This window comes from Doryrhamphus excisus, chromosome 3, assembly GCF_030265055.1.
Source record: "Doryrhamphus excisus isolate RoL2022-K1 chromosome 3, RoL_Dexc_1.0, whole genome shotgun sequence".
Lineage (NCBI taxonomy): Eukaryota > Metazoa > Chordata > Actinopteri > Syngnathiformes > Syngnathidae > Doryrhamphus > Doryrhamphus excisus.
In genome coordinates, this window is record NC_080468.1 from 351076 (window position 1) to 369487 (window position 18412).

Genomic DNA, 18412 nt, shown 5'->3' on the forward strand with positions numbered 1-18412 from the left:
GGATTTGGTCAAGGTTGTTGTGTGGTTTTGGCATGGATAAGGCTATGTATCTAAATGTAGGAGGAGTCCATGGTCTGTAAACATACTGAGGTACTCCCACTGCTGTTGCGGAACTTGCGGGACCTTCCAAATTTCCCCACAGAGGGACGAATGAAGGCATATCTTATCTTCTACCATAGGGTAGGCTTTTGGCAAGAAGTAGGATTAAGAATCCTACTTCTTAATGCTTTCCCAAGTTCCAACATTTCCTTTGGAGCGAGTTTGATAACCGAGCCCACCCAGGGACTCTCAATTCACACGTGTTGGACTTTGGACTCCCTCCCTTGTATGAACATTTTTCCCCATTGGCGAACTGTTTTTGTGTTGGTGCCAGATGCACAGCTGGCGCTGTGGCTAAGCTGGTCAAAGTGCCTGTCTCGCACTGTATCTTCAATTTAATTATTGAGAATGGCGTTTACCCACAGTCCTGGAAGATCGCAAAGGTGCTTGGTCGAAAAGCTTTACTTAAACAAGTTAATCAGGGAAGGGGCCTGCCTACCTTCACCGCCTGAACAGGGACTTGAACCCTGGACCCTCAGATTAAAAGTCTGATGCTCTACCAACTGAGCTATCCAGGCCCTTGTTGAACAAGGACAACTCACAAGGTAAAATCTTCTGGCATACTGTACTTGACCTTGCAGCGATGAGAGCTTCCTCTCTGGCTCTCAACAAAGGCGGTCGCATCTTTCCCCTCTCCTCCCTATCCCTTATCTTCCCTGCTTTGTTGTCCCCTGTCCATCCTGTCGATGGAGTTTGACTTGATTCTTTGTCACGCAGTCTGAAATTGGCAAACTGAGAAATTCTGATTGAGTGACCAATGCAGTCTGTCTATTTTAATACATTTCGTCTCAACTCATGTTGAAAAAGGACAGAGCCATTTCCGTGAGAGCACAAGACCCCTGGATTGTACCCAAAAATACTTTGCGTTCATCAAAGAGTAAAGCTGGTGTCCTGGTTTGCAATGCCTCGATTGTTACACCAGAAGGTGCGAGTCACATCCAAAACAAAGGGCATGCTGGACGCATAGCATGCGTTAGTATGGCTTCAACTGAACAGAAGTTGGCAGGGTGTGAGTCTCTGTGGCGCAATTGGTCAGCGCGCTCGGCTGTTAACCGGGAGGCTGGTGGTTCGAGCCCACCCAGGGACTTTCTCTGGATGCATCAGTGTCACTGTTCATTCATGTTTGCCCTCCACTCTTGCACAGTTCCCAATTGGCAAACTGCGTGTCAGTGACTTTTCAAAAGCCCATTCCAGCTTCCATGGTCTAACACATTTGATCAGAAGTTAGGTTGATCAAGTCACAGATTTCAGTTTGAAGCTCTGCTTGAAAATATTAGGTTTGCAAAAGCGCCAGCCAGGATTATAGATTAAGAGACGACGGAATGCTTTTATGTTAAAAGGAATCAAGTCAAACCCCATCAACTGGTAAGCAGTTTAAGAGAAAACAATGTATACTGCTGTGATTTTTTGACAGACATGTCTAGTAAACAGGAGATCCTGGGTTCAAATCCCAGCAGTGCCTTCTCTGTGTTTCAGCAGCTCCTATGCTGTTATTTAAAAGAAATGTTGTTCTTGTTCTGTTGAATAAAGACCCATCATTTCTGATGTCATATGTAGTATACATATCACATGTACTACAATGCTCCCTACAAAGACAATACCCTTGTGTATTTGGACATTTGCAGGTTTAAGAAAACAGACCACATTAGCCAAATATCTTCTGGACAAAAGAGTGGTCAGACAAGACAAAGTTTGAGCCAGTCACCTGAACATTAGACTTTTGATCTGAGTGTCCGGGATTCAAGTCCCTGTTCAGGTGACCAGTGATAGGGTCTGAGGTCCACTTGCAAACGCCTCCTTTTTGCCCACAAAATACAAGGGCAACAGGACAATCCCTTGGTACTTTATGGAAACAATGTGAGGTGCCTGGCTTTTAACTAGGAGTGGAAAGACTTGTGTAGCCCCTCACACAAACCATGTGGCTTCCTCCCATGCACATGTTGCCAGCTGATCCTTGACATCAGCAAAATTTTGGTTCTAGGACAATGGGGTCACCTGCCCCCATTGGTCTTTTCCAAGGAGTCACGGTGGCCGAGAGGTTAAGGCGTTGGACTCGAAATCCAATGGGGTTTCCCCACACAGGTTGGAATCCTGTCTGTGACGCTTTGGCTGGGCATTTGTTGCCGCCATGCTGTTTACCTTGTGGTGGAGTACTGTTGGTTATGAGGGCCGGGGTGTTGTCCTTTCACGGTCCGCATTCTCTACACTGGAGGTCTAAATTTTGGGTAGAGGATAATGGGTCCACTGTCCCCATTGATCTGCTTCTTGTAGTCTCGGTGGCCGAGAGGTTTGTTGCCACTCTGCTTTGACATGCTGTTTTCTTTACCTCTTCCCGGTCGAGGGTGTTTCACAGGTGGGTGGGTGGTGTGATGTTGGATATGGGGGCCAGTGGGTTGTCGCCCTTTTGTTGTTCCTGGAGCACATATAGAAGAGTGACCAGTACGGGGGGTCGAACCCATGACCTTGGCGTTATGAGCACCACACGCTGACCAACTGAGCTAATCGGGATAGCGGCAGAGAGCTGCTGGAATGACAAGGCGCTACGAAATGCGTATCGGGTGAGCCTCAGCGTCTGGGTCTCATCCCGAGCGGCCAGCTCATCTTGCACTTGTTGGCTGAGGCTCGCCCGATATGCGCTCCGCAGCGCCTTGTCATTCCAGCCGCTCTCTGTCGCTATCCATTCGACTCGACAACCGGCTGCGGGAGCACAGCGCACAGCGGAGCCTCTCCGACCCACACGTCGGCTCCAAATCCCACCTCCTGGGGCTCTTCCGGCACCACTCCTCCCTCCCTGCTCCAGCAGCGGAGCGCCGTCTGATGACGTCGGGAGTGTCGTCCCCATGCAACTGGGAGCCAGTCGCCTTTCGTCAGCGGAGAGGAGTCACCGTCCACGCCTGTGGCTGTGCCTGTACTGTGGGAGTCCTACACACAATTTCCCGCTGTCCAGTTCGCCCAGCACGCCAACGCTCTTTCTCCACCAGGGATATTCCCCAGCTGCTGGCACTGCCCGCTCCAACCACACCGGCTGCGTCATCCGCTTTGGTGGGCCGACTTCAGGTGGAAGGTACGATATCCTGGGCGGGGGAAGCTTCTCCTACCACAGCATTAATTGACTCTGGGGCGGACAAGAACTTCATTGATAGCGGACTGGTCAGTTCTCTCAACATTCCTACTGTTGAGCTTGTCCCCCACAAGAATGTCAGCTCGCTAGATGAACATCACCTGGCATGCATTACGCATCAGACGTGCGCCATATTCTTGGTGCTGCCGGGTAACCACCACAAGGTCACAATTTTTTTTCTTATGCCCTCTCGCTCAGCTCTGTTAGTACTCGGCCTCCCCTGGCATCCCGTGCGTGTGTTGTGATTGTGATGTTTTGTCATTCAGCGCCACTTTGCAGAGGCACATCCACTCGACAATTTAATTTGTTCTCCGACGGTGTTTCCCAATGTGGCATTGGTGGTTCAGTGGTAGAATTCTCGCTTGCCAAGCGGGAGGCCCGGGTCCGATTCCCGGCCAATGCAGTATATCTCAGCTTGTACCTTTCTTTAGAGCTCATGTTGAAAAAGTACAAAGGCTCTTTTCCTGCGAAAGGGCAGTATTCAGAATGACACCTGAAACGTAACAGACCGGACCACCCGAGAGTTAAGGTGGACAGCACTTGAGTATTTGCAAATTTCAGAAACCTGACTGCAGTCATGCTGTTGTAGTCTCTGTCACGCAATTGGTCAGAACGTTTGGCTGTTAACTGAGAGGTTGGTGGTTCGAGCCCACCCAGGGACTCCCAATTCACACATTTGTTGGACTTTGGACTCCCTCCCTTGTATGAACATTTTTCCCCATTGGCGAACTGTTTTTGTGTTGGTGCCAGACGCACTGCTGGCACTGTGGCTAAGCTGGTCAAAGTGCCTGTCTAGTAAACAGGAGATCCTGGGTTCAAATCCCAGCAGTGCCTGGCTGCTTGGTCAGTGAAACTTTGGCAGCTGATTTGTGAACCATGTACTTCTTTTTGTCACTTGCCCTTCAAGAACGAATTGACGTTGCATCCACAGCTGACGTGATTGTTGTGGATCCAATTACGCCAGAAGGTGCTTGAATCCAAAGAGTATGACATTGTGATGTGTTGTCATTCAGCGCCACTTTGCAGAGGCTCATCCACTTGACAGTTGATTTTTTTTTCTCTTACAGTGTGTCCCCACGTGGCCTTGGTGGTTCAGTGGTAGAATTCTCACTTGCCAAGTGGGGGCCGCGCGCGTGTTGTTGACATTTGCTGCCAGCCAATCAGGATGCGACACAGACGTCAGACAAGCAAAGAGACTCGCCTGCCACGCGGGCATGATTACCATTACCATCTATCAGGGATGGCAACTGAATTAAGAATCAATGCCAGAAACCTGCCACAGGATTTCAGATAATGTTTTGATGCAGACTGGTCATGATGCCTCTGATGAATTCAATTCATTAATTAATTAAAATTAATTAAACCACTACCTGTGAGAGGTAAGGTACACCATTGCACTAAACATTGATAGAATAGTTAGTAATGGAGTTAGTAGTGAATAACTAACAATGCTTGTGGGGATTTTTTTGGTTTTGGACATCTTTCAGATAAATAAACATGCAAACTGACCCGGGAACATCATGGCTGTTCCTGGCAAATGAACATAACAGGAGGGTTAAGATGACTACACTTCCAAAGTTCTCAGCTATGACTGAACCTCTCGCTCCTTTGTTCCCTGAGAAACTAGGTTGGGTGTGGAATTGATCAAACATCAAGAAGACCACATCAATTTAAAAAAATTAAAAAGTGATTTCCTGGCAGAAAAATGCCCGGTTAGCTCAGTCGGGAGAGCATGAGACTCTTAATCTCAGGGTCGAGGGTTCGAGCCCCACATTGGGCGGTTCAGCTCTTTTGGTGATACATCTTAAAGATTTCTTTCGTGTGGAAAATTCTGCAACATGCGGAAAACATTTCATTCGAAGTACACAAAAACAAATCCCATTCTAGTAGGACCACAAATGGTAGAGCGCTCATTTCGCATGTGAGATGAAGTGGAATCGATGCCTGCATTCTCCAAATGGTATATTATGCCTTTTTATTGCCAAAAAAGCATTCTCAATCTCCCACATCGTACCGGATGCTTGGATTAATTGCATTCTAATGATGTTTCCTAAAAACACAGGTGGTGTCAAAACTGGTGCATTAGTATAGTCCGATGAGGATGGGATTCGAACCTATGCGTGCAGAACACAATGGATTAGCAGTCCATCACCTTAACCTCTCGGTCACCTCATCTCCTTTGTGGCCATGGTCATGTTGACTCAAAATGACACATCTTATTAGTGTTTTGGTGTTGCAGAAATTGTGGCAGCCTTCCTGTGCAGTGGGGGGATTTAACTCAAAGGCTAGAGTTCTTGCTCTACATGCAAGAAATAGCAGGTTTGATACCCGTATTGTCGAATTGATATGTTATGGCTTTTTTTTTGCCAACAAAAGCGTTCTTGATCTCCGACATCATACCTTATACTTTGATTCATTGCATGCTAATAACGTTTACTAAAAATACAGGTGTGGTCAAAACTAGTGTATTTTTACATCACCACACTTCAAGTGGACAGACAATCTTGTCTTTTCAGACAATACAATTACAAAAGCAACACACACCTGCCATGACCCTGAATCGGCCGGGGTTGTTGCGGCCACAACACAGAGTAGGAACCACTATACAATTACGGCTGTGAGCTATGCTTTTCTGGGCAAGAACCATAAACTCAGACTTGGATGTGCAGATTGCTCATTCCAGCTGGTTCTTTTTCGTCTGCGAGCAAAGCTTGAATTTCATGTGGGTGTTGTCCTGGCGGGAGAAACATTTTAGCTTGTGTCGGCATGGCTACCGTGACAAAAGCCCATTTTCCTTTCCAGTAAATGTGCATCAGCTGAACACTTTGCAGACCTAATGCTGTGAACATTTGCGCGAACTCAAGGTCGGGTCCTACATCCTGTTTGTGTCTGATTGTAACATGATATGCATCAGGATTCTGTATGTCACCTCCCAACTGCACTTGTCTGGTCTTAATATGTCATTGGCTGTGTTGTCGTGATCGATGTTGATGAAATCAAGAGAACAAAGTCACCCCTTTACAAACTATTTGCCAACTCACGATGTAAACAGCAATTGTGCTGAAAACTGGGATTGAACCAGGGACCTTGAGAGATTCAATCCAACGCTCTCCCAACTGAGCAATTTCAGCTGCAAAGGGGTTTCTCTGCTTTTTCAGTCTGGGCTAAAAGTGGGGGTAGGGTGAAGCTGTGTCTGTGCCACGTACTATGTTGCTGTGTACCTGGTCCAGTGTGTTCTCATCTTGGGTTGGAATGTCCCCATGTTGGTAAAGGGTGGGGAATACAGTCCGTTGATGAGGATAAGCGGTACAGTGGAGTTCACTGGTTGAAGTCGCCAGGTACCATAAAAATGGCAATGGGCCACGAGGGTGTTCTGAATTCCCCTTTGGCCAAATTGGCTAAATGGCCGTACAAAAAGCACCATACTTGGAGCCTGTGGTCAATGTCAACAGTTGGGCTAATTCAGTTCCGTTGAGACGGTGATTATGTAGCAAGTCAGTTATGTCAGTCAGGATTTGGTCAAGGTTGTTGTGTGGTTTTGGCATGGATAAGGCTATGTATCTAAATGTAGGAGGAGTCCATGGTCTGTAAACATACTGAGGTACTCCCACTGCTGTTGCGGAACTTGCGGGACCTTCCAAATTTCCCCACAGAGGGACGAATGAAGGCATATCTTATCTTCTACCATAGGGTAGGCTTTTGGCAAGAAGTAGGATTAAGAATCCTACTTCTTAATGCTTTCCCAAGTTCCAACATTTCCTTTGGAGCGAGTTTGATAACCGAGCCCACCCAGGGACTCTCAATTCACACGTGTTGGACTTTGGACTCCCTCCCTTGTATGAACATTTTTCCCCATTGGCGAACTGTTTTTGTGTTGGTGCCAGATGCACAGCTGGCGCTGTGGCTAAGCTGGTCAAAGTGCCTGTCTCGCACTGTATCTTCAATTTAATTATTGAGAATGGCGTTTACCCACAGTCCTGGAAGATCGCAAAGGTGCTTGGTCGAAAAGCTTTACTTAAACAAGTTAATCAGGGAAGGGGCCTGCCTACCTTCACCGCCTGAACAGGGACTTGAACCCTGGACCCTCAGATTAAAAGTCTGATGCTCTACCAACTGAGCTATCCAGGCCCTTGTTGAACAAGGACAACTCACAAGGTAAAATCTTCTGGCATACTGTACTTGACCTTGCAGCGATGAGAGCTTCCTCTCTGGCTCTCAACAAAGGCGGTCGCATCTTTCCCCTCTCCTCCCTATCCCTTATCTTCCCTGCTTTGTTGTCCCCTGTCCATCCTGTCGATGGAGTTTGACTTGATTCTTTGTCACGCAGTCTGAAATTGGCAAACTGAGAAATTCTGATTGAGTGACCAATGCAGTCTGTCTATTTTAATACATTTCGTCTCAACTCATGTTGAAAAAGGACAGAGCCATTTCCGTGAGAGCACAAGACCCCTGGATTGTACCCAAAAATACTTTGCGTTCATCAAAGAGTAAAGCTGGTGTCCTGGTTTGCAATGCCTCGATTGTTACACCAGAAGGTGCGAGTCACATCCAAAACAAAGGGCATGCTGGACGCATAGCATGCGTTAGTATGGCTTCAACTGAACAGAAGTTGGCAGGGTGTGAGTCTCTGTGGCGCAATCGGTCAGCACGCTCGGCTGTTAACCGGGAGGCTGGTGGTTCGAGCCCACCCAGGGACTTTCTCTGGATGCATCAGTGTCACTGTTCATTCATGTTTGCCCTCCACTCTTGCACAGCACTTGTGTGGTTCCCAATTGGCAAACTGCGTGTCAGTGACTTTTCAAAAGCCCATTCCAGCTTCCATGGTCTAACACATTTGATCAGAAGTTAGGTTGATCAAGTCACAGATTTCAGTTTGAAGCTCTGCTTGAAAATATTAGGTTTGCAAAAGCGCCAGCCAGGATTATAGATTAAGAGACGACGGAATGCTTTTATGTTAAAAGGAATCAAGTCAAACCCCATCAACTGGTAAGCAGTTTAAGAGAAAACACTGTATACTGCTGTGATTTTTTGACAGACATGTCTAGTAAACAGGAGATCCTGGGTTCAAATCCCAGCAGTGCCTTCTCTGTGTTTCAGCAGCTCCTATTCTGTTATTTAAAAGAAATGTTGTTCTTGTTCTGTTGAATAAAGACCCATCATTTCTGATGTCATATGTAGTATACATATCACATGTACTACAATGCTCCCTACAAAGACAATACCCTTGTGTATTTGGACATTTGCAGGTTTAAGAAAACAGACCACATTAGCCAAATATCTTCTGGACAAAAGAGTGGTCAGACAAGACAAAGTTTGAGCCAGTCACCTGAACATTAGACTTTTGATCTGAGTGTCCGGGATTCAAGTCCCTGTTCAGGTGACCAGTGATAGGGTCTGAGGTCCACTTGCAAACGCCTCCTTTTTGCCCACAAAATACAAGGGACACAGGACAATCCCTTGGTACTTTATGGAAACAATGTGAGGTGCCTGGCTTTTAACTAGAAGTGGAAAGACTTGTGTAGCCCCTCACACAAACCATGTGGCTTCCTCCCATGCACATGTTGCCAGCTGATCCTTGACATCAGCAAAATTTTGGTTCTAGGACAATGGGGTCACCTGCCCCCATTGGTCTTTTCCAAGGAGTCACGGTGGCCGAGAGGTTAAGGCGTTGGACTCGAAATCCAATGGGGTTTCCCCACACAGGTTGGAATCCTGTCTGTGACGCTTTGGCTGGGCATTTGTTGCAGCCATGTTGTTTACCTTGTGGTGGAGTACTGTTGGTTATGAGGGCCGGGGTGTTGTCCTTTCACGGTCCGCATTCTCTACACTGGAGGTCTAAATTTTGGGTAGAGGATAATGGGGTCCACTGTCCCCATTGATCTGCTTCTTGTAGTCTCGGTGGCCGAGAGGTTTGTTGCCACTCTGCTTTGACATGCTGTTTTCTTTACCTCTCCCCGGTCGAGGGTGTTTCACAGGTGGGTGGGTGGTGTGATGTTGGATATGGGGGCCAGTGGGTTGTTGCCCTTTTGTTGTTCCTGGAGCACATAAAGAAGAGTGGCCAGTACGGGGGGTCGAACCCATGACCTTGGCGTTATGAGCACCACACGCTGACCAACTGAGCTAACCGGGATAGCGGCAGAGAGCTGCTGGAATGACAAGGCGCTACGAAATGCGTATCGGGCGAGCCTCAGCGTCTGGGTCTCATCCCGAGCGGCCAGCTCATCTTGCACTTGTTGGCTGAGGCTCGCCCGATATGCGCTCCGCAGCGCCTTGTCATTCCAGCCACTCTCTGTCGCTATCCATTCGACTCGACAACCGGCTGCGGGAGCACAGCGCACAGCGGAGCCTCTCCGACCCACACGTCGGCTCCAAATCCCACCTCCTGGGGCTCTTCCGGCACCACTCCTCCCTCCCTGCTCCAGCAGCGGAGCGCCGTTTGATGACGTCAGGAGTGTCGTCCCCATGCAACTGGGAGCCAGTCGCCTTTCGTCAGCGGAGAGGAGTCACCGTCCACGCCTGTGGCTGTGCCTGTACTGTGGGAGTCCTACACACAATTTCCCGCTGTCCAGTTCGCCCAGCACGCCAACGCTCTTCCTCCACCAGGGATATTCCCCAGCTGCTGGCACTGCCCGCTCCAACCACACCGGCTGCGTCATCCGCTTTGGTGGGCCGACTTCAGGTGGAAGGTACGATATATAAGCTTCTCCTACCACAGCATTAATTGACTCTGGGGCGGACGAGAACTTCATTGATAGCGGACTGGTCAGTTCTCTCAACATTCCTACTGTTGAGCTTGTCCCCCACAAGAATGTCCGCTCGCTAGATGAACATCACCTGGCATGCATTACGCATCAGACGTGCGCCATATCCTTGGTGCTGCCGGGTAACCACCACAAGGTCACAATTTTTTTTCTTATGCCCTCTCACTCAGCTCTGTTAGTACTCGGCCTCCCCTGGCATCCCGTGCGTGTGTTGTGATTGTGATGTTTTGTCATTCAGCGCCACTTTGCAGAGGCACATCCACTCGACAATTTAATTTGTTCTCCGACGGTGTTTCCCAATGTGGCATTGGTGGTTCAGTGGTAGAATTCTCGCTTGCCAAGCGGGAGGCCCGGGTCCGATTCCCGGCCAATGCAGTATATCTCAGCTTGTACCTTTCTTTAGAGCTCATGTTGAAAAAGTACAAAGGCTCTTTTCCTGCGAAAGGGCAGTATTCAGAATGACACCTGAAACGTAACAGACCGGACCACCCGAGAGTTAAGGTGGACAGCACTTGAGTATTTGCAAATTTCTGAAACCTGACTGCAGTCATGCTGTTGTAGTCTCTGTCACGCAATTGGTCAGAACGTTTGGCTGTTAACTGAGAGGTTGGTGGTTCGAGCCCACCCAGGGACTCTCGATTCACACATTTGTTGGACTTTGGACTCCCTCCCTTGTATGAACATTTTTCCCCATTGGCGAACTGTTTTTGTGTTGGTGCCAGATGCGCTGCTGGCACTGTGGCTAAGCTGGTCAAAGTGCCTGTCTAGTAAACAGGAGATCCTGGGTTCAAATCCCAGCAGTGCCTGGGTGCTTGGTCAGTGAAACTTTGGCAGCTGATTTGTGAACCATGTACTTGTTTTTGTCACTTGCCCTTCAAGAACGAATTGACGTTGCATCCACAGCTGACGTGATTGTTGTGGATCCCATTACGCCAGAAGGTGCTTGAATCCAAAGAGTATGACATTGTGATGTGTTGTCATTCAGCGCCACTTTGCAGAGGCTCATCCACTTGACAGTTGATTTTTTTTTCTCTTACAGTGTGTCCCCACGTGGCCTTGGTGGTTCAGTGGTAGAATTCTCACTTGCCAAGCGGGGGCCGCTCGCGTGTTGTTGACATTTGCTGCCAGCCAATCAGGATGCGACACAGATGTCAGACAAGCAAAGAGACTCGCCTGCCACGCGGGCATGATTACCATTACCATCTATCAGGGATGGCAACTGAATTAAGAATCAATGCCAGAAACCTGCCACAGGATTTCAGATAATGTTTTGATGCAGACTGGTCATGATGCCTCTGATGAATTCAATTCATTAATTAATTAAAATTAATTAAACCACTACCTGTGAGAGGTAAGGTACACCATTGCACTAAACATTGATAGAATAGTTAGTAATGGAGTTAGTAGTGAATAACTAACAATGCTTGTGGGGATTTTTTTTGTTTTGGACATCTTTCAGATAAATAAACATGCAAACTGACCCGGGAACATCATGGCTGTTCCTGGCAAATGAACATAACAGGAGGGTTAAGATGACTACACTTCCAAAGTTCTCAGCTATGACTGAACCTCTCGCTCCTTTGTTCCCTGAGAAACTAGGTTGGGTGTGGAATTGATCAAACATCAAGAAGACCACATCAATTTAAAAAAATTAAAAAGTGATTTCCGGTAGAGAAATGCCTGGTTAGCTCAGTCGGGAGAGCATGAGACTCTTAATCTCAGGGTCGAGGGTTCGAGCCCCACATTGGGCGGTTCAGCTCTTTTGGTGATACATCTTAAAGATTTCTTTCGTGTGGAAAATTCTGCAACATGCGGAAAACATTTCATTCGAAGTACACAAAAACAAATCCCATTCTAGTAGGACCACAAATGGTAAAGCGCTCACTTCGCATGTGAGATGAAGTGGAATCGATGCCTGCATTCTCCAAATGGTATATTATGCCTTTTTATTGCCAAAAAAGCATTCTCAATCTCCCACATCATACCGGATGCTTGGATTAATTGCATTCTAATGATGTTTCCTAAAAACACAGGTGGTGTCAAAACTGGTGCATTAGTATAGTCCGATGAGGATGGGATTCGAACCCATGCGTGCAGAAGACAATGGATTAGCAGTCCATCACCTTAACCTCTCGGTCACCTCATCTCCTTTGTGGACATGGTCATGTTGACTCAAAATGACACATCTTAATTAGTGTTTTGGTGTTGCAGAAATTGTGGCAGCCTTCCTGTGCAGCGGGGGGATTTAACTCAAAGGCTAGAGTTCTTGCTCTACATGCAAGAAATAGCGGGTTTGATACCCGTATTGTCGAAATGATATGTTATGGCTTTTTTTTGCCAACATAAGCGTTCTTGATCTCCGACATCATACCTTATACTTTGATTCATTGCATGCTAATAACGTTTACTAAAAATACAGGTGTGATCAAAACTAGTGTATTTTTACATCACCACACTTCAAGTGGACAGACAATCTTGTCTTTTCAGACAATACAATTACAAAAGCAACACACACCTGCCATGACCCTGAATCGGCCGGGGTTGTTGCGGCCACAACACAGAGTAGGAACCACTATACAATTACGGCTGTGAGCTATGCTTTTCTGGGCAAGAACCATAAACTCAGACTTGGAGGTGCAGATTGCTCATTCCAGCTGGTTCTTTTTTGTCTGCGAGCAAAGCTTGAATTTCATGTGGGTGTTGTCCTGGCGGGAGAAACATTTTAGCTTGTGTCGGCATGGCTACCGTGACAAAAGCCCATTTTCCTTTCCAGTAAATGTGCATCAGCTGAACACTTTGCAGACCTAATGCTGTGAACATTTGCGCGAACTCAAGGTCGAGTCCTACATCCTGTTTGTGTCTGATTGTAACATGATATGCATCAGGATTCTGTATGTCACCTTCCAACTGCACTTGTCTGGTCTTAATATGTCATTGGCTGTGTTGTTGTGATCGATGTTGATGAAATCAAGATAACAAAGTCACCCCTTTACAAACTATTTGCCAACTCACGATGTAAACAGCAATTGTGCTGAAAACTGGGATTGAACCAGGGACCTTGAGAGATTCAATCCAACGCTCTCCCAACTGAGCAATTTCAGCTGCAAAGGGGTTTCTCTGCTTTTTCAGTCTGGGCTAAAAGTGGGGGTAGGGTGAAGCTGTGTCTGTGCCACGTACTATGTTGCTGTGTACCTGGTCCAGTGTGTTCTCATCTTGGGTTGGAATGTCCCCATGTTGGTAAAGGGTGGGGAATACAGTCCGTTGATGAGGATAAGCGGTACAGTGGAGTTCACTGGTTGAAGTCGCCAGGTACCATAAAAATGGCAATGGGCCACGAGGGTGTTCTGAATTCCCCTTTGGCCAAATTGGCTAAATGGCCGTACAAAAAGCACCATACTTGGAGCCTGTGGTCAATGTCAACAGTTGGGCTAATTCAGTTCCGTTGAGACGGTGATTATGTAGCAAGTCAGTTATGTCAGTCAGGATTTGGTCAAGGTTGTTGTGTGGTTTTGGCATGGATAAGGCTATGTATCTAAATGTAGGAGGAGTCCATGGTCTGTAAACATACTGAGGTACTCCCACTGCTGTTGCGGAACTTGCGGGACCTTGCAAATTTCCCCACAGAGGGACGAATGAAGGCATATCTTATCTTCTACCATAGGGTAGGCTTTTGGCCATTCTTAATGCTTTCCCAAGTTCCAACATTTCCTTTGGAGCGAGTTTGATAACCGAGCCCACCCAGGGACTCTCAATTCACACGTGTTGGACTTTGGACTCCCTCCCTTGTATGAACATTTTTCCCCATTGGCGAACTGTTTTTGTGTTGGTGCCAGATGCACAGCTGGCGCTGTGGCTAAGCTGGTCAAAGTGCCTGTCTCGCACTGTATCTTCAATTTAATTATTGAGAATGGCGTTTACCCACAGTCCTGGAAGATCGCAAAGGTGCTTGGTCGAAAAGCTTTACTTAAACAAGTTAATCAGGGAAGGGGCCTGCCTACCTTCACCGCCTGAACAGGGACTTGAACCCTGGACCCTCAGATTAAAAGTCAGATGCTCTACCAACTGAGCTATCCAGGCCCTTGTTGAACAAGGACAACTCACAAGGTAAAATCTTCTGGCATACTGTACTTGACCTTGCAGCGATGAGAGCTTCCTCTCTGGCTCTCAACAAAGGCGGTCGCATCTTTCCCCTCTCCTCCCTATCCCTTATCTTCCCTGCTTTGTTGTCCCCTGTCCATCCTGTCGATGGAGTTTGACTTGATTCTTTGTCACGCAGTCTGAAATTGGCAAACTGAGAAATTCTGATTGAGTGACCAATGCAGTCTGTCTATTTTAATACATTTCGTCTCAACTCATGTTGAAAAAGGACAGAGCCATTTCCGTGAGAGCACAAGACCCCTGGATTGTACCCAAAAATACTTTGCGTTCATCAAAGAGTAAAGCTGGTGTCCTGGTTTGCAATGCCTCGATTGTTACACCAGAAGGTGCGAGTCACATCCAAAACAAAGGGCATGCTGGACGCATAGCATGCGTTAGTATGGCTTCAACTGAACAGAAGTTGGCAGGGTGTGAGTCTCTGTGGCGCAATCGGTCAGCGCGCTCGGCTGTTAACCGGGAGGCTGGTGGTTCGAGCCCACCCAGGGACTTTCTCTGGATGCATCAGTGTCACTGTTCATTCATGTTTGCCCTCCACTCTTGCACAGCACTTGTGTGGTTCCCAATTGGCAAACTGCGTGTCAGTGACTTTTCAAAAGCCCATTCCAGCTTCCATGGTCTAACACATTTGATCAGAAGTTAGGTTGATCAAGTCACAGATTTCAGTTTGAAGCTCTGCTTGAAAATATTAGGTTTGCAAAAGTGCCAGCCAGGATTATAGATTAAGAGACGACGGAATGCTTTTATGTTAAAAGGAATCAAGTCAAACCCCATCAACTGGTAAGCAGTTTAAGAGAAAACACTGTATACTGCTGTGATTTTTTGACAGACATGTCTAGTAAAGAGGAGATCCTGGGTTCAAATCCCAGCAGTGCCTTCTCTGTGTTTCAGCAGCTCCTATGCTGTTATTTAAAAGAAATGTTGTTCTTGTTCTGTTGAATAAAGACCCATCATTTCTGATGTCATATGTAGTATACATATCACATGTACTACAATGCTCCCTACAAAGACAATACCCTTGTGTATTTGGACATTTGCAGGTTTAAGAAAACAGACCACATTAGCCAAATATCTTCTGGACAAAAGAGTGGTCAGACAAGACAAAGTTTGAGCCAGTCACCTGAACATTAGACTTTTGATCTGAGTGTCCGGGATTCAAGTCCCTGTTCAGGTGACCAGTGATAGGGTCTGAGGTCCACTTGCAAACGCCTCCTTTTTGCCCACAAAATACAAGGGCAACAGGACAATCCCTTGGTACTTTATGGAAACAATGTGAGGTGCCTGGCTTTTAACTAGAAGTGGAAAGACTTGTGTAGCCCCTCACACAAACCATGTGGCTTCCTCCCATGCACATGTTGCCAGCTGATCCTTGACATCAGCAAAATTTTGGTTCTAGGACAATGGGGTCACCTGCCCCCATTGGTCTTTTCCAAGGAGTCACGGTGGCCGAGAGGTTAAGGCGTTGGACTCGAAATCCAATGGGGTTTCCCCACACAGGTTGGAATCCTGTCTGTGACGCTTTGGCTGGGCATTTGTTGCAGCCATGTTGTTTACCTTGTGGTGGAGTACTGTTGGTTATGAGGGCCGGGGTGTTGTCCTTTCACGGTCCGCATTCTCTACACTGGAGGTCTAAATTTTGGGTAGAGGATAATGGGGTCCACTGTCCCCATTGATCTGCTTCTTGTAGTCTCGGTGGCCGAGAGGTTTGTTGCCACTCTGCTTTGACATGCTGTTTTCTTTACCTCTCCCCGGTCGAGGGTGTTTCACAGGTGGGTGGGTGGTGTGATGTTGGATATGGGGGCCAGTGGGTTGTTGCCCTTTTGTTGTTCCTGGAGCACATAAAGAAGAGTGGCCAGTACGGGGGGTCGAACCCATGACCTTGGCGTTATGAGCACCACACGCTGACCAACTGAGCTAACCGGGATAGCGGCAGAGAGCTGCTGGAATGACAAGGCGCTACGAAATGCGTATCGGGCGAGCCTCAGCGTCTGGGTCTCATCCCGAGCGGCCAGCTCATCTTGCACTTGTTGGCTGAGGCTCGCCCGATATGCGCTCCGCAGCGCCTTGTCATTCCAGCCACTCTCTGTCGCTATCCATTCGACTCGACAACCGGCTGCGGGAGCACAGCGCACAGCGGAGCCTCTCCGACCCACACGTCGGCTCCAAATCCCACCTCCTGGGGCTCTTCCGGCACCACTCCTCCCTCCCTGCTCCAGCAGCGGAGCGCCGTTTGATGACGTCAGGAGTGTCGTCCCCATGCAACTGGGAGCCAGTCGCCTTTCGTCAGCGGAGAGGAGTCACCGTCCACGCCTGTGGCTGTGCCTGTACTGTGGGAGTCCTACACACAATTTCCCACTGTCCAGTTCGCCCAGCACGCCAACGCTCTTCCTCCACCAGGGATATTCCCCAGCTGCTGGCACTGCCCGCTCCAACCACACCGGCTGCGTCATCCGCTTTGGTGGGCCGACTTCAGGTGGAAGGTACGATATATAAGCTTCTCCTACCACAGCATTAATTGACTCTGGGGCGGACGAGAACTTCATTGATAGCGGACTGGTCAGTTCTCTCAACATTCCTACTGTTGAGCTTGTCCCCCACAAGAATGTCCGCTCGCTAGATGAACATCACCTGGCATGCATTACGCATCAGACGTGCGCCATATCCTTGGTGCTGCCGGGTAACCACCACAAGGTCACAATTTTTTTTCTTATGCCCTCTCACTCAGCTCTGTTAGTACTCGGCCTCCCCTGGCATCCCGTGCGTGTGTTGTGATTGTGATGTTTTGTCATTCAGCGCCACTTTGCAGAGGCACATCCACTCGACAATTTAATTTGTTCTCCGACGGTGTTTCCCAATGTGGCATTGGTGGTTCAGTGGTAGAATTCTCGCTTGCCAAGCGGGAGGCCCGGGTCCGATTCCCGGCCAATGCAGTATATCTCAGCTTGTACCTTTCTTTAGAGCTCATGTTGAAAAAGTACAAGGCTCTTTTCCTGCGAAAGGGCAGTATTCAGAATGACACCTGAAACGTAACACACCGGACCACCCGAGAGTTAAGGTGGACAGCACTTGAGTATTTGCAAATTTCTGAAACCTGACTGCAGTCATGCTGTTGTAGTCTCTGTCACGCAATTGATCAGAACGTTTGGCTGTTAACTGAGAGGTTGGTGGTTCGAGCCCACCCAGGGACTCTCAATTCACACATTTGTTGGACTTTGGACTCCCTCCCTTGTATGAACATTTTTCCCCATTGGCGAACTGTTTTTGTGTTGGTGCCAGATGCACTGCTGGCACTGTGGCTAAGCTGGTCAAAGTGCCTGTCTAGTAAACAGGAGATCCTGGGTTCAAATCCCAGCAGTGCCTGGGTGCTTGGTCAGTGAAACTTTGGCAGCTGATTTGTGAACCATGTACTTCTTTTTGTCACTTGCCCTTCAAGAACGAATTGACGTTGCATCCACAGCTGACGTGATTGTTGTGGATCCCATTACGCCAGAAGGTGCTTGAATCCAAAGAGTATGACATTGTGATGTGTTGTCATTCAGCGCCACTTTGCAGAGGCTCATCCACTTGACAGTTGATTTTTTTTTCTCTTACAGTGTGTCCCCACGTGGCCTTGGTGGTTCAGTGGTAGAATTCTCACTTGCCAAGCGGGGGCCGCGCGCGTGTTGTTGACATTTGCTGCCAGCCAATCAGGATGCGACACAGACGTCAGACAAGCAAAGAGACTCGCCTGCCACGCGGGCATGATTACCATTACCATCTATCAGGGATGGCAACTGAATTAAGAATCAATGCCAGAAACCTGCCACAGGATTTCAGATAATGTTTTGATGCAGACTGGTCATGATGCCTCTGATTAATTCAATTCATTAATTAATTAAAATTAATTAAACCACTACCTGTGAGAGGTAAGGTACACCATTGCACTAAACATTGATAGAATAGTTAGTAATGGAGTTAGTAGTGAATAACTAACAATGCTTGTGGGGATTTTTTTTGTTTTGGACATCTTTCAGATAAATAAACATGCAAACTGACCCGGGAACATCATGGCTGTTCCTGGCAAATGAACATAACAGGAGGGTTAAGATGACTACACTTCCAAAGTTCTCAGCTATGACTGAACCTCTCGCTCCTTTGTTCCCTGAGAAACTAGGTTGGGTGTGGAATTGATCAAACATCAAGAAGACCACATCAATTTAAAAAAATTAAAAAGTGATTTCCGGTAGAGAAATGCCTGGTTAGCTCAGTCGGGAGAGCATGAGACTCTTAATCTCAG

The 18412-nt window shown here is 47.6% G+C and overlaps 17 non-coding genes across 17 annotated transcripts; 12 read left to right on the forward strand and 5 right to left on the reverse strand.

Annotated features, from left to right (window-relative positions):
• Positions 1-544: 544 nt before the first annotated feature.
• Positions 545-617, reverse strand: trnak-uuu (transfer RNA lysine (anticodon UUU)). The gene has a single exon. It is a non-coding gene; the product is annotated as a tRNA-Lys (tRNA).
• Positions 618-1112: 495 nt separating this feature from the next.
• Positions 1113-1186, forward strand: trnan-guu (transfer RNA asparagine (anticodon GUU)). The gene has a single exon. It is a non-coding gene; the product is annotated as a tRNA-Asn (tRNA).
• Positions 1187-2120: 934 nt separating this feature from the next.
• On the forward strand, positions 2121-2202 carry trnas-cga (transfer RNA serine (anticodon CGA)). Its single transcript has one exon. It is a non-coding gene; the product is annotated as a tRNA-Ser (tRNA).
• A 1350-nt stretch (positions 2203-3552) lies between these two features.
• trnag-gcc (transfer RNA glycine (anticodon GCC)) lies at positions 3553-3623 on the forward strand. The gene has a single exon. It is a non-coding gene; the product is annotated as a tRNA-Gly (tRNA).
• Positions 3624-3980: 357 nt separating this feature from the next.
• On the forward strand, positions 3981-4054 carry trnat-agu (transfer RNA threonine (anticodon AGU)). The gene has a single exon. It is a non-coding gene; the product is annotated as a tRNA-Thr (tRNA).
• A 1259-nt stretch (positions 4055-5313) lies between these two features.
• Positions 5314-5395, reverse strand: trnas-gcu (transfer RNA serine (anticodon GCU)). The gene has a single exon. It is a non-coding gene; the product is annotated as a tRNA-Ser (tRNA).
• A 1880-nt stretch (positions 5396-7275) lies between these two features.
• On the reverse strand, positions 7276-7348 carry trnak-uuu (transfer RNA lysine (anticodon UUU)). The gene has a single exon. It is a non-coding gene; the product is annotated as a tRNA-Lys (tRNA).
• Positions 7349-7843: 495 nt separating this feature from the next.
• trnan-guu (transfer RNA asparagine (anticodon GUU)) lies at positions 7844-7917 on the forward strand. Its single transcript has one exon. It is a non-coding gene; the product is annotated as a tRNA-Asn (tRNA).
• Positions 7918-8862: 945 nt separating this feature from the next.
• trnas-cga (transfer RNA serine (anticodon CGA)) lies at positions 8863-8944 on the forward strand. Its single transcript has one exon. It is a non-coding gene; the product is annotated as a tRNA-Ser (tRNA).
• A 1341-nt stretch (positions 8945-10285) lies between these two features.
• On the forward strand, positions 10286-10356 carry trnag-gcc (transfer RNA glycine (anticodon GCC)). Its single transcript has one exon. It is a non-coding gene; the product is annotated as a tRNA-Gly (tRNA).
• Positions 10357-10713: 357 nt separating this feature from the next.
• trnat-agu (transfer RNA threonine (anticodon AGU)) lies at positions 10714-10787 on the forward strand. Its single transcript has one exon. It is a non-coding gene; the product is annotated as a tRNA-Thr (tRNA).
• Positions 10788-12045: 1258 nt separating this feature from the next.
• On the reverse strand, positions 12046-12127 carry trnas-gcu (transfer RNA serine (anticodon GCU)). The gene has a single exon. It is a non-coding gene; the product is annotated as a tRNA-Ser (tRNA).
• Positions 12128-13985: 1858 nt separating this feature from the next.
• trnak-uuu (transfer RNA lysine (anticodon UUU)) lies at positions 13986-14058 on the reverse strand. Its single transcript has one exon. It is a non-coding gene; the product is annotated as a tRNA-Lys (tRNA).
• Positions 14059-14553: 495 nt separating this feature from the next.
• Positions 14554-14627, forward strand: trnan-guu (transfer RNA asparagine (anticodon GUU)). The gene has a single exon. It is a non-coding gene; the product is annotated as a tRNA-Asn (tRNA).
• Positions 14628-15572: 945 nt separating this feature from the next.
• On the forward strand, positions 15573-15654 carry trnas-cga (transfer RNA serine (anticodon CGA)). Its single transcript has one exon. It is a non-coding gene; the product is annotated as a tRNA-Ser (tRNA).
• Positions 15655-16995: 1341 nt separating this feature from the next.
• On the forward strand, positions 16996-17066 carry trnag-gcc (transfer RNA glycine (anticodon GCC)). Its single transcript has one exon. It is a non-coding gene; the product is annotated as a tRNA-Gly (tRNA).
• Positions 17067-17422: 356 nt separating this feature from the next.
• trnat-agu (transfer RNA threonine (anticodon AGU)) lies at positions 17423-17496 on the forward strand. Its single transcript has one exon. It is a non-coding gene; the product is annotated as a tRNA-Thr (tRNA).
• Positions 17497-18412: the final 916 nt, after the last annotated feature.